A 5,784-nucleotide genomic window follows, 5' to 3' on the forward strand; every position below is an offset into this window, starting at 1 on the left:
GACGCATGTCTTGTAATACTATTAGACCTACCATATTAACCCAATTCAATTTGACCGAATTAAAAGCAATAGAACAGTTGAATCGTTATCTTCAATTTGTCCGATCTGGTTTTCCAGTCCCTATAGGCTCCTATTTTTTTCCCATTACAACAATTGGAGTGACTAGAACATCGAAGCATCACAAAAGAGGCAACGATACAAATATTGGTGGGCTTTGGCATCATATGGTGCTGCCATCATGCAGAAAAATAGTCGAAGATTTCAATAATGTACTCTATTATGTAGCAGTTTGTCCGCAGTACAGCTCCACCACAGCCATTCAATGAGATTTGAGGCGCTCATTCACCAGCTAGTTAACTTTAAAATTATGGTAAATTGCAATCTAACAGGCTGTTATGAACTATTTTCGGTCTTCTCCAAATGAAAGGAAATATTCTTCATTCAATTGGAAAAATCTTAGGAATACACTACTACATAAAAAGGTACAATCTGGGAATGCAAATAACAGACGCAACTAGCACTGTCTATATAACAAGGCTAACCTTGTAACATTGATACTTCATACACAGGCAAAAGTACCAAGCATACAAAAGCAGCAAAAGTAAACTTAACAGCTTAAAGATCAAAACATAACTAGATAATCATGGCATAGTACCAGTTTTGCAAGTAATGAGAAAATCCCTACTAAAGACACAACGATACGAGACAAAATGCTAACAACTAGGAAACATGGACAACAGCCTCTTCAACATTCTTCTTCCAACTCCGAACAAGACCCTGTACACAATAAAACAGCAAACAGAATTTATACGTAACACACAGAGCAATTGTTAGATACAGAGGAGGTAAACACAAAAAGAACAAGAGAGTCACTTTATAGAATGGAAATGGCTTACCTTGTCAACAGCCAGGTATGATCAACAATCTCCAGAGGCAAAATGGAACTTTTAGCAGAGAAACAAGTGGAACAACCACTTAGGAGAGACCTACTAGATTCATAGGAGGAAAGCTCAATAGGCAACTTACCTAAGAGCAGGAACAGAAAAGGATATAACTAACTTTTACGTCCCACTTACCAATTTTCATTCCAAAAAACAGAAAATGGTGAAGGGGAAAACAACTTTTGAAGAGGAAAAAGTATGAGTTAGATCCTACGAAGGAAAACAAACAACAAGAACACTGACCAGCCAATTCAGGCATAATGGATTTGTAAGGAGTAAGAGGTACTTAATACTCTATACAGTAGAGGTTTTTGATATTGAATTGGAAAGAAATAAGGAAGGATCCTAAATTCAAGATCAGAGGGCCAAGAATTTGGTCAGTGTATAAAACAAAAGTCCGAAAAAAAGCTGTCCACCTAATTTGATCAGAGCTCTAGTATATGTACAATACGTTTGACCAACTCAAAAGCTAACTGATTATGAAGAGACAACAAGGAAAGAACAACCTATTAAGAAGAGTATAATCAAGAACGAGAATTCGACATCATAATTAATGTGATGATCTGCAAGAGCATCAAAGATCATTGAGCAACCAGTCCTGCAGGCTCAGCAAAGAACTGCCAATAAACCAAATACTGCAATAATTTCTTCTGTCCATTGACCACCCCTCGAACACACCTCCATGTCGTTGAACCACTACTGAATTTAACCGCGTCCGCACGGAAGACTAATAACCTTCGAATCTACCCGGAAATGTTGATCAACCTGCCATTGCTCATCTCTTACAACCTTAACCAACCGACTATAACAACTACTATTGTAGACCTTCCACCGTTGAACCAAAGCTGCTCTCCACCACAACAAAACCTAAGCAACTACTACCAAGTCAATCTAAAGACTGATTTATTCACCTATATACAATCTACTAAAAACCAACTAACTTGCAAACTAGATAACTGCCTTATTTATTCTTCACTACCCCCTCACCAAACATTCATCAATCCATAATTTCAAGATTGAGAATGCGACGAAGAGTCTGTGTCGCAGAGTCAGTACTGTCAAGTCCCGGAGATGGGCTCCGCTCCCGGGTTGGTGATGCAGGTGCAGATTTAGCAAAAGGTGGCAAATCAATATCAGATGGTGAACTAGGCAATTCAAGTGAAACCGTCCTTTTCGGCTTAACGGAAAATTTGGGGATTGGTAATGAACTAGGTGGAGGTGAGTTTGAGTAAGCTGGACCAGCCCAAAGTTCAGAATAAGCAAATTCATCATTCAAAGACTCATTCTTTATCGAATCAGCACCATTTTTTATGTTAATTGGTATCGAAATCACACTACTAAGGGTCGATTTTTTCAACTTTTTTGGAACTTCACCAGTCTTTTTAGTCACTGGTGTTGAACAAGACCTTAATGGAGTTGGTAGTAAACCCACACCCGACTCAAAAGTCCTACAATTTATCTCCTTAAAACCCGACCCGAATGACCCGAACCGACCCGGAACTTCACCCCTTGTTCTATCATGGTAATGATTCTTATGTTGAGCAACAATAAGTGTCTCCATTTCTAAATTTAAAAATAACAGATTCAACTCACTACTTTATAGTTTATCCAACAATAAAAAAAACTGAAGATCTATCTAATACAGTACAATAAGGTCTGTTTGGGTGTTTAAAAATGCTAGAAATCCTAAATCTTCTCCACAACCACCAGAACACAAGCACATCCAAATACACTTTCAGTCAATCCAAACAATTCTTCCACAAACATATACTTGTAAAGATTACCACTTTGCTCTTCAGTTTCTTCAGATCTATCAACACAAAACAAGAAAAATGAAAAAAAATAAGATTAACCCAAATATTAAAAACAAAAACCCATGATAAAAAAGTTCATAAAAATTCAGTAATCAACAAAATCAAGAAATGAGATTTACCTGATCAACCCCAAAAAATGTACAGTGATTAAAGAACCCTGAGGGTCTTTTTTCAAGTGCAATTTTATAAGAGATTTATCTTAATCTTATAATCCAAGCTCTATATTTACTCTTTTGTATGTTAAGATGACAATATTTGTCAGTACTAATATTTTGTAAGGGAGCTGGTGCTCTTTGTATATCACAACTCTATTGGAAGTTCAGCCACTGATATTTTAATAGAATCTCCGGATGTGAAATGTACATTTAGTTGTATTTAAATTGCATTACAAGTCCGAAGCTACTATATTACATAATTAGCCTCATAGGTGGGTTGAATTACAAAATGCCACTACCCTTATGTTTATTTACATTTAGATATATTCTCCCCGGTCCAAAATAATTTAGGTTTTAGACTGAGTATATATATTAAGGAATTCGTATTTGACTACAATACCTTTAACTAAGAAGGGCTTTGAAACTATAACAAGCATTAAATTTGTTCCTAGAATTAAGAATGTGTTAAGGATAAATTTGAAAAAAAATACTTATTGATAAATTAAAATCTCAATTATTTTAGATCAGTTTTTAAAGATTAAATTCTCAATTATTTTGGACGAAAGAGAGTATATTGCAATTTTTATCATTATAAAATACTACATGGACCTGGAATTGGCATGATTCTTAAACGGATAGAGAAAAATTAAATTAAAGCCTGTTCATTGGTGGTTCAACAACTTCAACTCTCACTTACCTTTTGTTTTTTCTTTTTCTTTTTGGTAGGAACTTCAACTTTCACTTTCATGATTGAATTAGTCCACCAAATTAAACTATATCTTTTTTATATTAAGGTGATGTTCGAATATCCTGCGTACCCAATTATTTCACTAAATATCTGGGTTTTTTTTTTTTTTATCTAACACTAAATATCTGTTATCTTCTATCAATATGCGTATCCGATTGTTTACCCATAAATAAACTACACTTCACGTACTACAATTTTACGTACCGGTGGTGACTAGTACTAATTTGATAGTCAAGTCAACTAGTATAATTATTTGTCTGTTTTTAACTTGACATGAAATTTAAAAAAGTAAAGAATTTTTTTAATCTGGTAGTCTTAAACTAAAGATACGTAAAACATATCAAAATGTCATTTTATCTTGTGGTTTTAAACACATTATATGAAAAATTAGAATTAAAAAATTTGTCGTTGAAATCAAAAAATTGCCAAGAAAAAAGAGACATTACTCTTTGAAACAGACTAAAAAATAAATAAGACAAACAAATTGGAACGAAAAGAGTACATCCTTTCAATTGACTGCTCTGGATCTATGTCTCGTGACAATATTATTCTTAACTGAAATTACAAAATGTTAAAACAGTTCTTCATAACTTTTCTTAGTCCTATATGTGGTGAATTCAGGATTTAAGGTTACTGAAAATGATATAACACTTGCTATTTGTATTTTGATCAATAAAAGTATATGCTTTAACAGGATCATCTTTAGTTTAAATTTGTTCTTCTGATTTTAATTTTGCTCGGAGTTTAAAAAAGTAAAAAAAAATGACCATTGAAACTTATGGTCTTAAATGAAAGCTATGTAAAATGTACTAAAATGTTTTTTACTCTTGTGGTCTTAAAGATGTAACTTGAAAAATTAAAATTAAATAGTTGCCAAAAAAGGAAATTAAAATTGCAATCACATTCAGTGTTCCATGTGTTCATACAATGCACCATTGATCTTTCAATGAATTTTATTCTTGTATCGCGCTAGTACAGGTAACACAATATCATAAGAAGATATATGGATTGGATTTTGTTCCACTTATATGTATTTTGGGAGATAGATATATTAATAACTATAAAAGTTCATTGGGAGGTGAGGGAGAAAGAAATCATATTAAATATATAATTGTATACGGGTAAAACCGAGGATACGGATATACTCGGTTTCCCGATGTGAACATTATGTTTGTCATGCTCGGCCAGGATAAGACCGGTTTATCAAGGATCGGGCATCAAGCTCGATCTGGAACGAGACATTAAGGCAGGATGAAGAGGCAGTTAACCACCATGATGAGAAGACTGGAATATCCGCCCTCAGTAGGATATTTCGGCACCAATCCCGGCAACAACTGTCAACACATTCCTTTCCTTACTTAGAATTGTACTAGGGTTAGGACTCTTCTACTATATAAAGAGGAGGCCCCCATTTATTTGAGGAGGTTCTTTCTTTCGACAAAAAAGAAAGATCGTGTACTAAGCAAGGCAATATAATCATCTGAGTTCATTCGTCTTTTTTTAAGTTCCCATTGTTACTCACTGTTCAAACATCCGATCATAAGGATTCGACCTCGGTTCTCAGTACCTGAGGCCAGTCATCATTCATCTTGGTCAGATCTATATATTTCGTTTTACTTATTCGTTTATCATGTAATCTAATCTCGTGTTGAATTAAACCACATATCCTTAGCACCGCGTACAAATTCAATTGTTTTTCATTTTAAGGTTAAACAATAATGTTATAACGGACGTGTATGAACATGTATGAAAGAGCAGTTACAAGTAATAGGAGATACAAACGAATTTACCATAATAATCGAGCCCCTACGTGTTTAAATTTGTTATATACAAAACGAGATAATCAATACAATACAATGTGAGGCCCCATTGTGTTAGATGTTGACGATGTTATGTTAATTGATGAAACCAGCAACGGTAGCAACCATAAGCTTAAATTATGGAGAAGCACTTTAGAAACGAATGATTTTATGATAAGTAGAAGTACATATGAATGCGTACATACACTGCAAGTTCATCGTACAAAGAGTGAAGTTGAAGTAAGATAAGACTTGGTTGCAGTGTAAAATACAAATAATTTAGATATATAGACTCATTATTACAAGAAAATGGAACAAACAATGACA

General features: G+C 34.1%; 1 long non-coding RNA gene across 1 annotated transcript; it reads right to left on the reverse strand.

Annotated features, from left to right (window-relative positions):
* Positions 1 to 421: 421 nt before the first annotated feature.
* LOC132051968 (uncharacterized) lies at positions 422 to 3,083 on the reverse strand. The gene is made up of 3 exons (XR_009413927.1): positions 2,875 to 3,083; positions 897 to 2,751; positions 422 to 777 (listed from the first exon to the last, which is right to left on the reverse strand). It is a non-coding gene; the product is annotated as an uncharacterized LOC132051968 (long non-coding RNA).
* Between the last annotated feature and the right edge of the window lie 2,701 nt (positions 3,084 to 5,784).

This window comes from Lycium ferocissimum, chromosome 1 (assembly GCF_029784015.1).
Source record: "Lycium ferocissimum isolate CSIRO_LF1 chromosome 1, AGI_CSIRO_Lferr_CH_V1, whole genome shotgun sequence".
NCBI classification, from domain to species: Eukaryota; Viridiplantae; Streptophyta; class Magnoliopsida; order Solanales; family Solanaceae; genus Lycium; species Lycium ferocissimum.